This window comes from Filicampus tigris, chromosome 8 (genome assembly GCF_054856515.1).
Source record: "Filicampus tigris isolate MCC_2025a chromosome 8, RoL_Ftig_1.0, whole genome shotgun sequence".
NCBI lineage: Eukaryota > Metazoa > Chordata > Actinopteri > Syngnathiformes > Syngnathidae > Filicampus > Filicampus tigris.
This window is the reverse complement of record NC_141224.1, coordinates 13,868,722-13,889,086: the sequence shown is the minus strand read 5'-3', so window position 1 is coordinate 13,889,086 and position 20,365 is coordinate 13,868,722. Positions and strand designations below refer to the sequence as shown.

Below are 20,365 nucleotides of genomic sequence, written 5' to 3'. Positions count from 1 at the left end.
CTCCGACTTTCCTTTGACCCAAGTGAGGACAAGCTACATAAAAAAAATGGATGGATGTTTGGGTAGTTTAAATATTGCCTAATTGTGCTGACAAATAAGAGTACGCTTGCCTTTGTGGTTTCAATTCAATTCATTGGACTGTTATGCATATGTGAAAGGCTGCGAGGCTTTACAGTGTAGAAGGTGAGATAGCAACAAGCAATGATAATAAAGTAAAATGGCAACTACAACAAGCAAAAAATATTTCTTTAAAAAGGTTTTGATGCTTAAAATATGATCATTTGAATTTTAGTTTTGAAGTAATCGTACGGTATTGTGAGGATAGTTGTTGAATTTGGATGCACATTGTAGTAAAAAGGCCCTGATAGACCAAACCGACGTCGGAGGTCGTGAAGCGTTGTGGCGTCTGAATGCGCCGTCTGTTTGGTGTAGTGGCCACCGTCGTAGTGTCGTAACCCGCTCGGAGCACCAACGGGAAGTGACAAATGTGAAAAAACAGTGAGCATGCCTCCGCTGCCTTAATCTTCTTACAAGAACAAGAGCAAGGGTTGAGAATGTAAGTATTTCACAATACCGTGTCAAGAACGTGATGTTTTACTTTGAGTGGGAGTTCATCGTGAGCGAAGAATATAGCTGAATGCATTGTTTACGTTTTTATAATCCGCCCCCGGCCAATAGCTTTCCGGTTGTATTTTTATAACCATGAGAAATGGTGACTACCGCCGCCGATGGTATGGAAGGGTATTACATCTTATGCATGCGCAGAAGGTACTAATGGTCAGCGTCGCTGTCTGTCGTTGCGGTGTATTCCTCCAGCGTGACGTGCCGACAGCCGGCCGGACGCCATAGGGGCTAAGCGTCTGTTACTGTTGCCCAACGTTGTGTCGGTCTATCTTGGCCTTAAAAGCTTTCCGTGTGTAACACCTCTCCCACTTGTCTGAGAAAATAAGGTGATATTCTTAGTCTGAAATATTTTGTCTTCTTTTTTGTATGTTTACTTGTATTGTTATTTACTATGAAACAAGCAGTGTTAACATGGCAACGCATTTACTGTATTTATTGAAGACACACCACTTCATCACGGGGAAAATAAGGGTTAGTAAGTCTGCCTCGCAGTTCTGAGTTGTGGATTTTGCATGTTCTCCTTGTGTTTGGGGTTTTGTCCTCCCACATTCCAAAAACACGCATGGTGTGTTCTTTGTAGACAGCAACTTGTTCATGGATGAGAATGTGAGCGTGAGTGGTTATTTATCTGTCTGTGCCAGATTGGCTAGGATGTGTCTTGGATGTGCTCCACTTTATGTCCAAAGTCAGCCAGGATAGGCACCAGCAAACCCTAATGAGTGCAAGCGATATTTGTAGAAAACGAGTGGAAGGATAGAATATGTACAAAAGATTTGGGACACAACTCTTAATTGATTAAATAATCTGTCAGGGGGTGAATGTAAAATTTGTCGCCTTACCGAAACATTGTGGACCATTCTGGCTGTGTGGGAATGGTTTGAGCCCTTTTTTTGTTCCCAGTGCATGAAGTAAGTTTGTAAGCATGCGTAGTGTGGAATATCTTGACCTCCACAAACAGAACTGTAACCAATAGGGATGTAACGATTTGCCCCGATTTGATTTGATTTTAGATTTTCGGTTCCCGATTTTCGATCTGATTCGATTTTTTAAAAATTGCTGCCATGCTTGTCTCTGTGCACTAGTGTGGTTCTGCAGCTATCCACAAACGCAATACGCAATGATGTTTGGCGCAAAAGCATAATTTGATCTACGCATTCAAAATGTTTTCATCTGGAATGAAAACATATTTTCAAGACATCATTTTCGAGATGAATTTAATCAACCCGTTTCGATTAATCAGGACGAATTTAAATCGATTTGCGATTAATCGTTACATCCCTAGTAACCAACTCCACATTGTTCTTCAGTTAAACTTCTTGTAGGTGCAATGGTTAGGTGTACTGCAGCCTTAGTGACATGCTCTGATGTTGATTATACAGTGTGAGGTAGGACAGTTGGAGGCAAGTTAAAGCATCCTGCAGACTAAGCTGGAACAGAGGCGTGATGTACCAAAAGAAAAGAGAAGAGCAATAGGAGAACATTTTAGAGTGGCGTGAGATGAAATAAAAATGCGTGACTCACAAAGTCACTGTGCAGTCGCCAAACAGCCCCCACCACCTCCATCTTCATCAGCACGAGCAGAAAATGTCGGGCTTTACTCGGGAATACATACAGATTCAAGCACCTCCCACGTCATCTGCCTTGCAATACCATAACGTGAGAGGATTTGGGGAGAGAAAAGAAGACCACAAGCAGATTTCTCTCTTACTCGGTCTCACACACAAACACACACACCCTACCCCTTCACTTAATTAATTTTGGAGCCAAGAGATAATCAGGTTCCACTAATGGATTCGCATGTGCATGGTACTCTCTACTATATCCGAGTGCCAGTGGGCATTAAACGCACCATGTTATTGTATCACATGTTTTTACCTCCTGTTCTCTGTATCTGGCTTCCCCCTAAGCTTTGGAGACACACACACACAAATGTAGAGGGTTGGCTTCAACCTGCAGGGTCATAGTAAACACGCAGCGCAGCACTGAAACACAGGAAAGAATTATTGTTGATGTGGAGCACATTAGCTTGCTGCTATCTTCTTGCACTGGATGTATTTAAAGCTTTTACTGTTTTTTGTAATGCCCTGCGACAGGCTGGTCTGTTAGCCTCTTGGGCTGTGGTTATTGGTTTGTTGTTTGTGTCCCTAAAAGTAGACCTTTATGGTTGTGGGTCATGCATTGTGGAATGAGCTGCTCCTGAAAATTATAATGGCTTCCTGCGGTCTGTGTGTTTTAACTTCTTTTATACCATTCATTTTATCTGTTTTATTTAGCTCATTATCGATCCATTTTCTCTACCACTTACCCTGTTCATGGTCATGGGGAATTGGAGCCTATCCCGGCTGACAGATGACCATTCAGACATACAGTCACACTGTCTCTGAGTTGGAACTGAACCCACACTGTGGCGCAATATGTTTTTCATCTATCTATCCATCTATCTATCTATCTATCTATCTACCTATCTATCTATCTATCTAGCTAGCTAGCTAGCTAGCTAGCTAGCTAGCTTCTAGCTAGCTAATGATAGATAGCTATCCATCTATCCATCTATCATTTTGTACTTTGTGTTATTTGTGTTCTAATGATTGGGAAACAACTCTATTGCTTTAAATGTGCTCTAAAAATTCAATTTAATTGGATTGGATGAGTGTAAGTACTGTAGTTGTTCGTGGAGGTGGAAACTAACAAATTATATGAATGGTTATTCCCACTTTTGCTAACTGCAATGTAAAGATAGACGAATCGTGGGATATAGAGCTCAGCTGGAAATGATATAACCTCAAAACCCTGCATTTCTCAGATTCATATTTTGTTCATTTGAGTTTGTGTATAGATACAAGTACAGTAAGTATAATTTTTTTAAATTACAACAATTTAAATTAAATTGTCATTGCCAATTCAATGCCGTGCTGTATTTTGAGATCAATGATCAATGATCACTGGTCGGCCTACAAAGGGACATACATTTATTCATTTTTATTATGCCGCATATACAGTACATATAAGCCTCTTACAACACAATTACATTCCAAAGGTGGATATGTATGTATAGATATGTATGTATATGACATAAGTGAGCCCCCCTCCCCCCAGCAATGAGCCCCCAATGGGGAGCAGCAAACACATAGTACAAGACTATGTTGTCCCCTGTTGGCGAAGTGGCAAATGCGTCTGTGTCTTTAAACACACATCCAAACTCTTAAAACAGTTCATATTTAAAAACAGAAAGGGCCAATATTTCAAACATCCACTAAACAGGCATTTTCATTTTGGTACAAACTGTTTTTTCATGCCTGCAACTCAAAAACGAAAGGCTGGGAAACAACTTGAAGTAAAGCAGCACAGACATCCCTTATGTTTTAGTAAATCCGAACAGGTACATGCACATTGGTAAAAAAAAGTACGACAAAATTACAATACTGTACTTTTTTTTTTTTTTTTAAGTGATTTATCTTTGTTTACCTTTGTGTAACATCTTGGCGGAAGCTATATGATTGGCACATTCCTTTATGACGGAAACGTTACGTTTACATTGCCCCAAATTTCAGGGCGAACATTCATTTGCTCTTTGCTGACTTGTCAGGCACGTTGCGAGTTCTGTCCTGAAAGTTTCCTATGTAAGTCACAGTCTTGCAACATTTGAACAGGCTTCCAGAAGAATAGTAGTTGTCAGTCTATCATTCTCAAAAACAAATTCCGTACTTTGAAACAAGCACTGTTGTGTCTTCCCTGTGAATCTCTTCCATCAAACAAACAGTTTGACTGTCTCATTTTGGTCACATGATCACAACAATTCTTATACAATCTACGACCACAGACTGGGAGAGGAAAGAAATGGCATGTGACAACTAACATGCAGTATTTAATCGTTATTCAAAGCTGCAGTCAACCCAAACATATTTTTTTTCAAGAATATGTGCCCAGCAGGCCCTCTTGAAACACGGCATTCTGATTAATTTTGCATTTGTGGAATATAAGTTAAGCAGCAAAATGCACTCGTTTCTAGCCATCTCTAGGGGCGGCCATTTTGTCTTCTGTCGACTGAAAATGACATCACAACTGCTCACAACTTTAACAGCAATTTACCGTGGTTCACCATCAGACCTTGACTCGCTCCGGACATTGACCGCGGTTTACCATTAGAAGATGGCCTCACTATATAAACAGGGACAATCAAAACTGGGCATTATTGTCTTTGTAAAGACAGAATATTTGATACGCCTCTCTGTTTTTTCGAATCTAGTTTTAGATTCTTGTCTGTGTGTGATACGAGGCGAGCCATCCTAATCTCATCCAGCTCTGGAGTCTTGCAGGGCAAAGATATCGTTGGCGCGCAAGGTCCTCACACCCCGCATAGCTTCCTCGGGTTTCTGCAAAACAGTTCAATTCAAGGGCGAAGCGAGACGTTGGGTCCTGCAGCAACCAGCTGGAGGTTTTAAAGGAGGGCTCTTTGAAAACATCTGCAGTCCAGCGATAACACTTGCCCTCCATGTAAAAAAAAAAAAAGGAGCTTGGGGTGGGGCCACAGTTAAATAGATGGAGGGCTGACTGGTGAGAGAAGGCTTTTGCTTTTGGCACTGTGGAGGATTTGAGAGATGAAGGAGGAGAGAGAGCGAGAGTGCAAGTGGAGGAGAATGTTATGTGGGTTGCAGGGTGGAGTGCATGTTAATGGAGACCAGCCCTATTTCAGATTGAGCAGCTGGAAGAGCAAAGCGATCCATCTTTGTCATGAGCATGTATTCATAGGTGGCTATGAAATGAGATGAGGAGGGGGAGACGTACAAAAGAAAAATGTGACATCCTTTGCTGCAGGGTTTTGGGAATGTGTAATTGCTGGGTTGGACACTGCTTATTCTTCTTTCAGTTGTTCAAAAAAGACAAATGTCGCTTTATCCTCGGATACACATACACCACAGCGACTGCTTTATAAAGACGGGCCGCAGGAGGGGCTCCATCAATTATTGAAGGCCGTGGAGAGGACTGAGCTCCTGTTCGTCACGCACTCTTTCAGCGGGTTCCTCACTCCTCACAGTCCCTGCTCGTTACGTCCCCTTCTCAGCCATCCTCCTTCCCCACTCCCCCGCGCACAGCGGAAAATCCCCTAGTCTGTCTCCTCCTTCCCCGGCTCATCTCATCTCACCTCTCTTCCCCCTTTTGCCTCGCCCGCCACATCCCAGAGGTGCTCGTTACCCCTCCCCTACACATGGCCTGTGACATCTTTGCTCTCTCTCTCATGCGTTCTTTGATTTTTGCATGAATTATTCATGCAGTTAACTCTCCACCAACTGAAGAGATTCGGGTTTTGGCTATGTCTATATGTTTGTCTATAGCAGGGGTGTCCAAACTTTCTCATTTCAGGCCTTCATACAGAAAAAGGGAAGGATGCAAGGGCCACTCGAAATTCTTTTACTTGAATTTATTAAACACACAGAAGTCAAAAAAGGCAGGCAAGTACTTTATTCTTTATATTTTCCAGTTATTTTGATAAACTGCTATATAACAGATTTCTGTTAAAGGCGATAAAGCAAAATAGTTTTGTTATTTTCAAGATTTTGGGGTGGCCTCGGCCCTGTATCCCACTAGACTAGATCCACCCCTGCACTAAACAGCAGCTGAATCCCATCTCTACATTCACAACCAAAAACAAGAGCAAACTAGTAAGATGACCATTTTTAAAACAGTTACTTGAGGATTGTTAATTGACACGGATCAGAAAATGGAAGAACCAGTTTTTGGTTCAAAAATCGAATCATCTTTGTTCACCACATTATTATAACTATGTACAATATAGAAAACAGTTTATTATTAATGGTGGCACCAGTTAGTTAGTTCTTGACCCCCTTTCTTACTGTGCCCAACGCCACCCTTTCTTTTTTAAATTACAATTGTGGGCCGTATCATATGTCCTTTTTAGTCTGTATTGTGGGCCTCTGAAAAGTGAATAGCGGGCTGCAAATAGTCCCCGGGCCGTAGTTTGGATAGGTCCGGTCTACAGTATGTAAATGTTTGTTTGTTTTTCCCCAGTATAGGTTGTGTGCAGATATGGAAAATATGTGTTTGTTGCTGTGGCATGCCCCAATGAATTAGCATCATGACCCAAATCCCAAATTCTGGTGCTCATCCAAATCGGGATTGTCAGCATTTCAATATGCTGCCGCATCCACTTGTTGCCTACATCAGCTCAATTTGATAATATACTAGTGAGTTGAGTGACTATTGTGTTTGTAGAAAATAAAAGGAAAGAAATGGCTTGTTGGGAATTTTCAAGTGTTTTTCAGATTATAGAATTTTGTGTTAGCAATTTCCTGTTAGCAATGCATTTGGATAGAAAGTCCACATTTTCAGAGAAATGGAGGTCTTCACAAAATGCCCCTTGAGAGTCAATGTTCCCACAGTAATCGACTCCGTGGCCAGTGAGACAGAGCTTCCAGCAGTTGACACAACATGTTTTTCATACACTTTGCACAGATGGAACATTGTGTACAAAGTCAGAATTTTCCACTTTTTCTGGACATCAGCGGTTCTTAACCACCTAAGCCAGGCCACAAACCCCTTTGGGCAAGCAAGGGAACAATGATTTATACAGCCCTTCTGCCTTTGGAGGATGCGTATACCCCCATTTAAGCATATGACATACCGTAAAAACAACTATTTACACTAAAATAAGGGGCTGTATTTTAGTGTCCATTGCAAGTCGAGTCAAGTCTAATTCCGTGTGGAGCTGTGTTAGACCTAGTGTTGGTATTTTTGCAGATGCATGCAAGCCTGCGCTAGGGATCACATTTTAAAAAGGTTAAAAGGCTAAAAGTTGCGGGAGTGAATGCAGCCAGCTTAATTCGTCGCCAGTTAAAGGGGCGCCTTTCATTCCCTTTAAATGCAGCGTGTGAGAGGCGCACTGATAGCATGGCAGAAGAAGAATGGATCATCTCATCTCTCTAACTTTAAGATTAATAATTATAATTATTATTAAATAATCAATGAAAAAAAAAGACGGTCAAAGCAAGCCTCCTACACAGCAGAACAATCATAATTTGGATCAGCACCCAAATTTACTCTTTAATAACAATATAAAATTTGAACGTCTTTATTAAGGAAGAATGTAATGTTGCTTAGCCGGGTTATGAATCAATTCTGACAAAAAAATAGTGCATGACATGACTGCAACCAGCAGAGGCACTGATGATTCAGTCTCAAAAAGTTTGCGGTGTAAAGCCTGTATCTCACTGAGTGGCGAAGGCTTGCCAGTGTTTGCCAATGTAGCGAATGTGTTTTTTCATCAGGATTCGTTAAAGGTTGCAAAGACGTTCGCCAGACGTTTGCAAATACTTTTAATGGTCACAAACAGGTTCCTTGTCGGCATCAAATTTTGGACTTGTTCAAAATGTCTTGCGACTACAAAAAATATTTGTTCTTTTTCATGCGCGTTCCCTCCCTGCAGTATTGTTGTCACAGGCATAGTGACATGTTTGGGTAGAAACACATCATCAAGGGCAATTTTTACCATTTGGCTCCGGCCTAATAGATTAGCTTCCACATATCCATTTTTGCAGGTGTAACCCTTTTAAATCAGGCCCATAGTGTCAAGGTTGCGGGATAGAGGACCCAAACGCAGGGAGGCAGGAGAAGCAGGGCGTACTCGGCCTCACTGTTCACAAATTTTTGGAGGGTCTTTATTGCACAATACATTGTAAATTCTGAAAATCCTTAATGACTATAAGGTTGTGATATTATTGATGTTTTATTTTAGCTCTGCGTACCCATTGTTTGCATTCTTTCAGTAGGGCATGGCAGAGAATGAGTCATTTAAATGGCATGTAAACAAGCAGCACGAGGGAGATGGAACGCAAAACCAACCATTAGGCAGGTGATCATTGACCTGCTGAGGCAAGAATGTCCAATCAAAAAAACATATGCGGACTCCATCATGAAATAAAACAGGGAGGCGGGAAGAACTGTTTACACGCAGGAGAGAGAAAGCGAGCGGGAGACTGAGTGACATGCAGGAAAGTCAGTGGGGAACCAGTTGCTACGGTAACAGGGAAGGTAGCCTGCTCCTGTGGGTGGTGTTACCATGGAAACCAACCTCAGTGGCCAAGTGAAGCTGAGTGGGGGAACATGAAGTAGTGGGCTAAAAATGAGACGGGTGTTCATGGGCAAGTGAGCGGGGGCTAATGTGAAACGTGAGCATCAAGTTTGTCTTCAGCTCCACCCTCCACTAACCGGTAAACATGTATGCAGCCAAGTCCAGAATGACACTTGAGCATAAAAGTCAAAAAACATTGCCGTAATGAATACTGAATGACAACATGGAATAACAATTTGAATGTGTGTCCAAAAAAATCCAAATGAATAAAGGCAGCAAATGTTTTTGTGCCGCACGTTTGCATCAAATAATATGGTGGCTCTCCAATGAAAAGCATTTACCTCTAAATTAGAACATTGTCATTGGTTTTCAACAATTTCATAATAGCTCTGGTGGCACCCAGCACACTGCCTTTACCCCACTTCCTCTTTATGGGCCTTTCACAGAATGTATACATTTATGAAGTGAAAGCTTCATTTCCATAAAATGCAAAGAGCCGACAGACTCCCGGGGGAGTGGCATGATGAGATTGCAATTGAAAGCATGCATAAATATGAGACGGAAGGAGAGCGAGAGATATATGAATGTTTTAACCCACCTCCTCCCCCTTTGCTGAATCCTCTCTCCCTCAGCAGGTTATTATACTCTGACACATGTATATACGGCTCATAGTGTATGTATAAAAATAAAGTAGGGGTTGTCAGTTTAATAGCTGACCATATGCATGTCTAGGCTTTTAGCGTAGAGGCTTTAAATCCTTATCGAGCCTTTTATTTAATTTCCGTAAACAGCAATTGGTTCAGGAGGCCATTAAAAGAAATAAGATGACTTATTCCTTTTAATCTACTAACATGCTATAATGCATTGCATGCTTTGCATCCACACAAAACATGATCATCACTTCAGCTTTTATAGCTTTAGTATGACTGTCAGTGCTTGCGAAGAATATACGCCAACACATTTCAGATTCCTTGTCAAATTATAGTATCTCTCACTCCATAGACATTAAACTGATGAATAGGAGTAGCAGTACTTGCAGTAGCAGTAGTGTAGTACTCAGTTATGGTACTCAACTTTCAGCTCAACTTTATTTATAAAGCGCTTCCACAACAGCCACAACTGTAGAAAAGTACCCAAAATATAATAATAACATTAAGAAGAAGAAGAATCAGAATAATAATAATACAACCATAAAGTATCAGGCAAATAATGTTTTTTAGGGTAATTGAAAATTCTAAATTGTCCTTAGTTGTGAGTGTGAGTGTGAACCAGTTTTTGGAACCTGCATCACTTAATAAAGTTGGAAATCATGCCTCCGTTATGACATGCAATTGCTTTGAGATGTTATCCCTGAACCAAAATGATATTAAATGAATTTAGTTGGGGCTAGTGCGGGTTCATAAATGACGGTGAATCATCGTTGTCCCTTGATAGCATATAAATATGGGCCGTAGGGATTTGGAACAGTGTAGTAATGACATCACAGCTATATGATTAGATGTCAAATAATGCTGCATTTGGGTCTTGGATAATGAGCTATATCCCACTTGGAGGGCATCACAAAGCATTCCAGTCAGATTTAAACAAAACACTGTGATAAGACATCAATTGATTATTATTTTCAAAATGATCCTTGATGACATTTTTAAAATATAGTTTGGCAAATAACTTTAACTAATAACGTTACACGCTTTGGATGCATCCATTCATTATCATGAGACAAAATAATCAAAATCATTCTTTCATAAAAGAAACGGGAACATTTGATATCAATATTCTTTGCATTCATGGCTGAACGACAGTTACGGGAGATGCTTAGTTGTTTGCATTGTTTACGTTTCAATTTGCTTGCAGAAATTGCAATTGTGAGAACATTATGGGATGTTTCAGCCGACCTGCAGCACTGAAATCTCTGCTAAGCCTTTGATTCTTTCAATCCCCCCGAGGTAGCGCTTCAGCTTGAAATCACATCTGCGGGCTCTCAGCGTTCAGCATTAACATGTTGGCACTCCCATGTTGTCTTGCTTAACCGGGATGGAGCTTTAGCAGCGTTGGTTATGTAATAGCGCAAAATAAAATCCGTCTAGAAAACCACCACAAGACAAAATCATTTTTTGTCTGGCTAGATTGAAGAAATTCATAAGCGTTCCCTGGTTCTGTGTTTGGCTTTATGAGATGTTGCGTGTTATGCAGGGTTTTGCCTCCCACGCTCTCAACAGGAGGCGGTGATAGATTTGTTCAAAATCTGTGTTGCGTGTTTTTGTCTTCGAAACATGCTCAGCGGCGTCATGGCTGCATGCGACTGACGAAAAAACACTTTATGAAACGTGGGTGGAACAGGAGGCATCACTTGGATCAGTTGAATATTACTCACTGGATAAAAATGGATCGAAAACAGTGGGGTTTAGTTGTTTTGTTCTTTTGATTATTTGGGCATTCATCTGAATGGATAAAGTAATGGCTTACAAACGTATGGACTGTATTAGCAGGAGATAAGGCTAAAGAGAGGGCATGCTTGAACATGATTTTTTAATCATGAGTCATGGGAGTGTCAGCTCTGAAAAGTGAAGTCTCAGCCCCCTTGGGCATCTAGCGCGCTACCATGGTGCTATCATTCATCAGGCAATTCTCTTATCTCGCCCGATCATGTGGGAATTCTTCCCTTATTTTTCTTGCCATTTGCAAAGTAGCACCACGGGAAGGATTTGTCAGCCCTGATGAGAGCAGCTCTGCGTAAAAGTGCTCCGCACAGCCTCATCCATATGATGTGACCTAATCAAATGATTGTTCAAGCAATTGGACATGTCACAATTGCCACATTTTAAGTTGCACTTCAAAATAGCTGTGATACAAGATATCACAATATATGTCACTGCCATCTCTCCATATACTAGGGCTGGGCGACAAATTGTTTTTATCGAGTTTTCTTTTTCAAACGGATTATTTTTTTCAGTAGCTATAATAGTTCAAAGGCCATCTTCATGGATGTGAACCGCTTAAACTAACAACGTGGCTGCAAAAAGAGAGACACAAGTTTAAAATGACAGAGTCATTGTCGCCAATTGAACAATTTGGTCACTATATGTCGCAATTTTTCCAGTATGTGCTTTTCAGAAATTTACTACTGAGTTTAAATCCCGCTGAGAAACTTAACCATGAATTATTTTTACGTTGTTTTCTATATGAAAAGAAAGAAGCCCCGTGGAAGGCAAATACAGTCAATCACCGCCAAAGACATGGTGCCCATTTATACGTTGCAAATTGATTTATCAATATGTTGTTAACTTTGACACGATTTACCTGTATGTGCTTCCATGCCATGAATATTTCGCTGAGGTCAAGTTGCCTGCATGAGAAAATGTTCGAGAGATCTGGCAAAAGGTATAATGGCCAGCCGAGCCATGCAGTGGCTTATTTCGTGAAATTGTTGAACATTTAAATAGAATATATCCATTTATTAAGGGCCGTGCTAAAATGCATGTTTTGACAAAAACAGTATAAAGCACATGTTTTCACATTACCTGGAAAGAAAAAAAAATATTTATTTGACAAGGCAACTCAATATACTTCACAAAAGCAAAAACACAACACCTAAAAGCATTTACAACCACAACAGCTAACGCAGTTCAGAACCAAAGCAGAGAAAACTAAACAAAAGTATCTAATCAAAATAACTCAAATAACGTGTATTGGCAACATTTACAGGGGACATTAAAAATATTTAAAAGTAAAGAAATAAAAGTAGGTTTCCAAAATTGCAAAAAGAAAAAAAAATGAAAGAAGAAAAAAGTTGAAAAGACCTTGATCAAAGGTATGGGGAAAAAAGCTACGTTTTTAACCTGGATTTCAAAGCATTTACACTCAGGGCTGACTTCACTTCTCGGCAGCTTATTCCATTTGCGTGCAGCATAACAGCTAAATGCAGTTTCACCATGTTTGCTTTGAACTCTGGGTTCTACTAATTGACCCAAGTCTGCAGACCTCAGAGCCCAACTGGATTTATATTCAATTAGCATTTCTTTAATATATTCAGGACCGAAACCGTTTCATGATTTATGGACCGTAGCAGTAAGAACTGCTATAGAAAACGGATGGATGGACAACAACTGATATTTGGACTGTTTGTATTAATTATTTGGGCCTTAGACTGCAGCTATCATAATGCATTATGTGTGAAGTTTTTATTTCCAGCATATTAATTAACATCATCACTGATCACAAGAGTGAAATATTGCAATAGTATTATATCGTGAGTTACTTTGTGATTCCCGGCTCTATTTGCAAATAAATCAAATATTAGGAGCCAGTTTTGGCTGCTGTTTGAGAACCCACATGAACCCTAGCGATTATGGGGCCATCTGCTCCCACTGGGCTCATCTGGAGGCTGGACTGTTGTAATCTGGCCTGATGAGGCTGGATTTAGAAAAGACTATCATTGCAGTACATATTTTGCCACTAAATGCTAAAAGGCTTGGCATTGCATTAATAAAATAATGCAACTCCAAAATTTCAAAACTAAGCTAAAAGAATGAATCATTGTTTGCTTGCATGCTATTTTTTTGTGATGCCACCACAGGGTACCACTGATGATGATAACCAAATAATCAAAATGGACCTTATGCATGGAAACGCATTAAGCATTTCTTGTGGAAAATCAGTTTGCATAACAATGTCCACTGTCAACATGTTACAAGCCACTGGGGTGCCATCTGATTGAAAAATAATCTGTGTCGTCAAATGTGTGATCAACTGGGGTTATGTAGTAGGTACTGTATAGTCCAGCCAACGCAGCAGTGTACAGCTATGTAGAGCATCAACTCTGTTTTGAGTTTTAGCACATTTCCCATGTTGTCGATATGTGTTACCATGCCGACTGGAAATTAGCATGCCACCATACGCTGCTTTTAGGTACTGTGTCTTTGCTTGTGTGAAGCACATTGAGTTGCCTTGTGTATGAAATGTGCTAAATAAATAAAGCTGCCTTACCTAAAGCTGTCTGTGTCCATGCAGTCCATCGTAACTTACATAGCACATACAAATAGTACCATTGCAACAAAAGTGACACAGTCAAATGGGACAGACCCCAGCTCACCCACAACCCTAAAGGGAACAATCTCAATCCAAAATGGATGGATGGATACAAATGTTACTTCAAACATGCATATTTGGTTTGAAAGGCGGCGGTTGCGACGCATTGAGTTCAACTTTAGAGGTTGTACTGTACTTGATTTTTGTACAGTTTTTGATAAATTGCCGTGGGAGTATGCGAATGGCACAAAAGGTGGAAGACAATGCGTAATGTTCCGTTCATTCTCCTCTGAATAGAAAATGAATGTATTCAATTAGTCTTCAGTCAGAGATGGATAATCATGAGTTTCAACATGCAGAGCTCCTTCCTCCTTTGTCCCCTCCCGCTCAATGAGAGGCCCTCAGACTAATGTTACCCCACTCTGGTAAATGCATACCGCACCAGGAAGACGTCTGATGGAGTCTATGAATAATTAACTAACATGATTACAGTGATGAAAGCTCACAAATCTCTCGGGTCATTTAGCACTGTCCAAGGGAGCGGGAGGTGGGAGTGTTGAGGTGGAAGTAGCGGCGTGTCATGTATTGTTTCGAAAAGCTGTAAAGATGGAGCAATATCAAAAATAGACTGCATGGATGGAACTCGGCCATAATGGGAAACGACAAGAGAAAAATGGATTATAAAGAAAAAATTGAAGGAGGCATATTGATATCAGGAACACCCACCACTCAAGCTGTCTGTGACGCTGGGGAGCGTAAAGACATTAGAACCTTTGTGTATGTGTGCATGTTTCATACAAGCACAGCTTAATCATCCATCTGATTCTGTTCCATGTGAATGTGTTCTCCGCACGCTAATGGCAATTAATGGCAGTTTTCAGTCACGACATGATGTCGCCCTCTGTAGAATAAGACTCAGCGGATAGATTTAGTAAGCACCAGTCATTATCCATTATCTATCACTCCTTGTTCTACAGCGCTTCTCCCGTTCGAGGTCGCGGGGAGCTGGAGCCTATCCCAGCCCGGATAGTGAATCACAAGGCACATATGAACACTGACAACCTTTCTCACTCACTTTCACACCATCGCTGAGTGGGAAATGAACCCACGCTGCATGCACGCAAGTCAGGCAACAGCATCAGTGTCATAGCAGCAGCCAATAGCCATTGTGAAAATGAAGTGTCAATCTGTAAAAGATAAGTACAGTCCTATGAATTGAGATGGACAATTGAAGATTTTAATCAACATGACAGCTAATGTGATTTACAAATATGTTATTCAAATTTCTTGCATTCATCCATTTTATATAGCGCTTTTGCTCTTTAGGGGTGAGCTTGAGTCCATCTTAGCTGACTTCAGGCAAGAGCCAGGGTACACTGGTTGTCAGCTAATTGGCACATACAGACAAACAACCATTCACTCACATTCACACCTATGGACAATTTTGAGTCTTCGATTAACAGGCATGCATGTTTTTGGAATGTGGTTCGAAGCCAAGGTAAATCCAAAGCAAGCACGGGGAGAACTACAGAGGAATGCTGGATCCCAGATGCAAACCCTGGACCTCTCAACCGCCGACGTTTTTAACACTAGGCTACTGTGCTGATTTTGGCAGATTGATAATTTTGGTATTTTTACAAATGATTGACCAGTCTAAATTGTTCAAAATGGCTTGCTGTCTTCAATTACGCAATGTTAATGTCAACAAACAGCAGTTTTTGGGAGGGTTTCTACAGAGAGCCACAAATGCAGCCTTTGTAAAGGTGACGATGCTCTTTTGAAAGTCAATAATTGACCACTAAAGTATTGAAAAATGTGTCGGCTTTTTGACACTTTTCCTGCATACTGTAAAACAATATATTTTTTAAATATTTGGGTCTTTCTTAAATCTACATTTAAGACCGAGGGTGTTTTCTATTATTCTCCCCTGGCGAATCTGTCAATTTGGTGAGAAAAAGTAGAAAAAATGTAGACTATGCACTTGCCGCAGGTGGTGTAACACGATTTTAGTGTATTTGATCGAGGTGCAGGCAGACAGATGTTGTGATCCACATACGTGTGTGGTGTATGTCATCATATTTGATTCATAAACATGACAACAGCTTGGCATAATCCTTCTGAATCATTGTAGAAAATAATTTATTGAACAAATTATAATAATTATCATCTTAAAAATATTTTAATGGTACACCCAGGAAAGTGCAGCACAACTTTAAGAGACAGAAATTAATGTGAAAACACCGCGGAGCAATCAGTCCTTATTCGAGTTAACTGCGCTTCGTGAGTGGTAATGCAAGATGGCCGCCTTTGACTTCAGTTCTCACTACTAAGCGTAATGAAGGCGGCATTACGCTTACAGGTTGATTTCGAAAAATTTGATAAAATTATTGAATGTCATAGGCTGTAATTCTGCTTTTTACTCCTACAGAAAGCAATGGCTATTGGTTAATTTTGTAATGTACATCTTTGAGCATGATTGTTGATGTATATTGTGAGATGTTAAGTTAAATTTGTTAATTTGGGAAAAAAAATATGATTTGTTTCCTGTATATTCATTGAGGTATCAGTATACTGATAGATTGTACATTATGTTTGTCTTTATCCATTGCTCTTGCCTATTGTCAATATATCATAGGTTTTTGAATGCGTTTTTATTATTTTAAAAGTGTGTTTAAAAGGCCTTTTAAAAAGTGCCATTAATGCTATAAAACAGGCCTATAGAGTATTTAAATAAGGGATGGATGGATAGATTTCACTTGTTGCGAGAGTGGTCTATAGCGGTCGATGGCGGGGGGATTACTGTATATATTCCTTGAGGCACAGCATAAAAGAATTTAGCAGAAATGGATTGTATGATATATTTTGAGGGTTTTTTTTGTCTTTGTAAAACGAAAGCATGTGTAACATTTAGCAAGACAACAGCATGGTAGTTGGACGGAGGTGCATTTATGGGAAGCAGATTGTAATAGGTGACAAATGATGGGTGGGCTTTTCCGCTCCACCTCTCCTGCCCCGGTTTGCCTGCCAGGACCGAGCGATTGCATCATTAAAGAGGATGAAGTCATGCTGCAACAGAAGGGTGGAACAGGTGCTGCAAATTTAATTTGAGCAGGGGGGATGATGCCCGAGGAAGAAAAAAATAAATCTACTGCTCCATCCTGAACTCAAACATGTCTCAGTGTCTGTTGCGTTTCTGCTGAAACAATCTGTTGTGCGACTATTATTCTTCTAACCCAGGTTTAAGTGCAGCTCTAATTAACCATAATCATAGCTACACATCCGTAGTACAACCTCTGTGGTTCAGCGTCTTATTGTCCCTGTGGGAACATTTTGTTTGTTAGTGATGCTTCCTGCCACGGAGACTGTGAAGCGCACACACGGTTGTGTAGCACTGCCGTCAGTAGAAATGAAAAACCATGGGAGCAAACAAAGGCAAAGAACATACGGCACAGCAGAGCGAGGCAGAAAGTCAATGCAAGTCTCCTCTTTTCAATCAGCAAGCTCTTATTAATGTTGCAGAACTCTTGTGTCAGCCCCCTGGCACAATTCACTCTCATCAGCACCGCGAGATGATATGTGGGACTCAGCTGCCTTAACCAACGCAGGGTACAGCCGCAGTCTGGTTTGCCTCACTGTGTCTTGACGGAGACGCACACACTGCTTAAAAACTACTACGCTATTTGGGACATTTACTTCCACAAGTCTGATATGCATCTTATGCAATAGCCTGTAATAATCTATCTATCATATACTATATTCACAGAATTACAGCCTTCATATTATAGCCAAATGTGTAACCTGTTCATAGCCAATATTCCCATAATGGGTATATTTGCTGTCATGTAAAAGTCAGGACAGCGACGATATATTTATGTGTATAGTCCTCATACTGTGTATATCTGTAATATATACATATTATATTGCTAAAGCACTTCTCGATGGATGCAAACTGCATTTCGTTGCTCTTAACTTGTGTTGTGTACAATGGCAATAAAGTTGAATTTCATTCTATTTTATTCTATTCTAACTTGCAAGCATCAAATCCAGAGGAAAACTGGTTTGATATTACAATCCTGGCCTACCATCCATATCGCACATTTCTTTTAAATCCGGGATGGTAATAATAGCTGATGGGTCCATTAATTGATCATTAAGAAAAGTAAACATTGTGTGGAATTGAGGCAAAATGGAGTTGGCTACTGGTTGCAACTAATAGAGGTGCTGTTAATCCAGTCTGTAGTTTGTGCCGTGAAAAAAATCATGACTAGCTCTTTTACATTGATGGAACCTCAAAAGACAGTGTGAGTTTTCCCGGCCTAACCAAGTTGGCATTTTAGTGTAATAACAACTTTCACCACTAGTTGGCAGACATTATTTAGTAGCACTTCCACCTGTTCGTCTCAACTCAAGATAAAGAACATGGCGATACTGTCAGGCATTATTGATTTTGTGGCATTTTAGAGTCCCTCAAAAGGTTTCCTTCAATAACTGATTTTACTGCTTCACACTAGAATTAATGTGACAGCTATTGTAATTACAACACACATTCAGCCAACAATGGCTACCATAAACACACTTAAACAGATTAGTGATGACTTATGTCGGAAGAATTTCAGCATTGCATGCCGCAATGCACTTAGGAGCGAACAAAAAGTACATAAATACACAAACTACAGGGTTTTTTTCTTCACAAGAACCGATGACAGTTCGTTTGTAGCGCATTAAGTTGCCCATCCCTGCTCTAGATTACTCCTACTAATGTTCGTTTCTTTAAACTGCATTCTGTACAACAGTGGGCTCTTTTGAAAGGCATTCAACAGGCCTAGCACTTGTTTGTACCCCATATCACTAACCGGAATCGGAAAGACGCAGCACAAACGGAGAGATGCAGATATCACCTCCTTGGTAGAGGTCATGAAACAGCTACAAAACATATATACTGCATTATTGCAGGACTTTCTGTGTGCTTGCCTGCTACATGGCTCTTACTTACCAGCATGTGGAGATGCGTGTGATTTAACAGAGAACTGGGTCACAAACCAGCAGGGGGCTTTTTACTTTGTACATGGATGGTTGTGCTGCTTTGGGACTAGCTGGGGGTAAATAAATAAAAATGAGCGTTTTAAAAGCACTCTTTGCTTAACAGGGTCCATCATTAGAGGGACATCTAATCTGATCCCAGATCAGGCTGGTGTGCAGCCCTCCTGTCATGGAGGTCGGGAGCCCGGTGCTCCTTATGGACTCCTATTGATTGGGAGGGGGAGTGCGGTGATTCAGTTGCAGTCATTCTGCATTGATTTTCTACAAGTGCACAAATGAGAGCGCGTGGCCCGGGGGGAGCGGCCGAGGTTATCTTCTCAAATATCCGGAAGTACTTTTTCTTCATGGCGCTGACCTTCCCCTCGTCAAAGAGAGATACTTGCTCAGACGTCAGCTCAGCAGCTTCACAGGACAGCAACCTCAGCAAATGCATTCCTTAAGCAACTAAGCCCTGAAGCCATACAACATAGTCAATAAAAGTCAAACAAGCACTTATTTCACTTTCTAATTTGGCATCTCAGCCCTCTGAAACCTGATGTGATGAGCAGCTACTTGCAAGAGAGCCGGCGTGAGAGAAGTATCCTGCCAAGATGGAGATAGAAGCAAGGGCCAAGTTCCAAGAAGCTTTTTTATTGGTAGTAGAGCTGAGTTATTTTAAAAGGCAAGATTGTTGGAAAGCCCACATGACAAACAAAACAAGAGTGTCCGCAGCGGGAGACACAAAGTGGTATTTTTTCTCTTGTTTTGTTCTGTGACCTGCTATTTCTTTGTTGCAAATGCGGCAAGGCCAATTTTCATATTATCAAATTCAAAATTATTATACAGGGTCAGGCAAAATTATCTGACGCATTTGTAGTTTGAATAAAAGGCAAATAAAGTAAAGAAACAAAACAAGTGCTTTTATTTTCAAAAATTACATATAATGCCATTCTGCTCAAATCAGTCAAATGGGATCCGTTATTGTCCACGCACAACATAACACAACATAACATAACATTACACAACATAACATAACATAACATAGCATAACATAGTCGTTTGTTTTGATAAACGTTTCCACAATGAAAGCGCGATGCTCACCAGTCCAATTCATGGCAGCAACTGAAAAAAAAAAGAAACAAACCAAAATGGCATTATATGTACTTTTCAAAAGTAAAAATACTTTTTTGTTTCTTTACTTTATTTGCCTTTTATCTACAAATGTGTCAGATCATTTTGCCTGACCTTGTATAAAAGATAGTTGCGTCAAAATGTTTCGTCCACTCAACTTTTTTTAACAGTGAAACATAAGGAGAGGCGGAAAAAAATGCTCAAGTCGGGGTCGGGTATTCAGTATGTGTGTACTCCTCTAAAAGTTGACCACAACGTGTACCGGTACACCTGTAAATTCCCTATTTGTTCATGTTTCATTTATTAATTTACTGTCCCCATAGGAAGTGCAGTAATGTAAAATGATCACTCTGAATTTTAATTAGGACTTCAAACAGTTGAGCTGCAGCCGGCCCAAGCAGCGCTTCCCTTTGATCAGACGCTCATATTTTTTTTTGCTTCTCACTTTCTTCCTCCGGGCAACTCTCTTCTAATTGG

The 20,365-nt window shown here is 40.4% G+C and overlaps 1 protein-coding gene across 1 annotated transcript in view; it reads left to right on the top strand.

The window, feature by feature from the left end:
- aplp1 (amyloid beta (A4) precursor-like protein 1) overlaps window positions 1-20,365 on the top strand; it is a 40,336-nt gene that overhangs the window by 3,779 nt on the left and 16,192 nt on the right. The gene's annotated exons all lie outside the window — the stretch shown is intronic.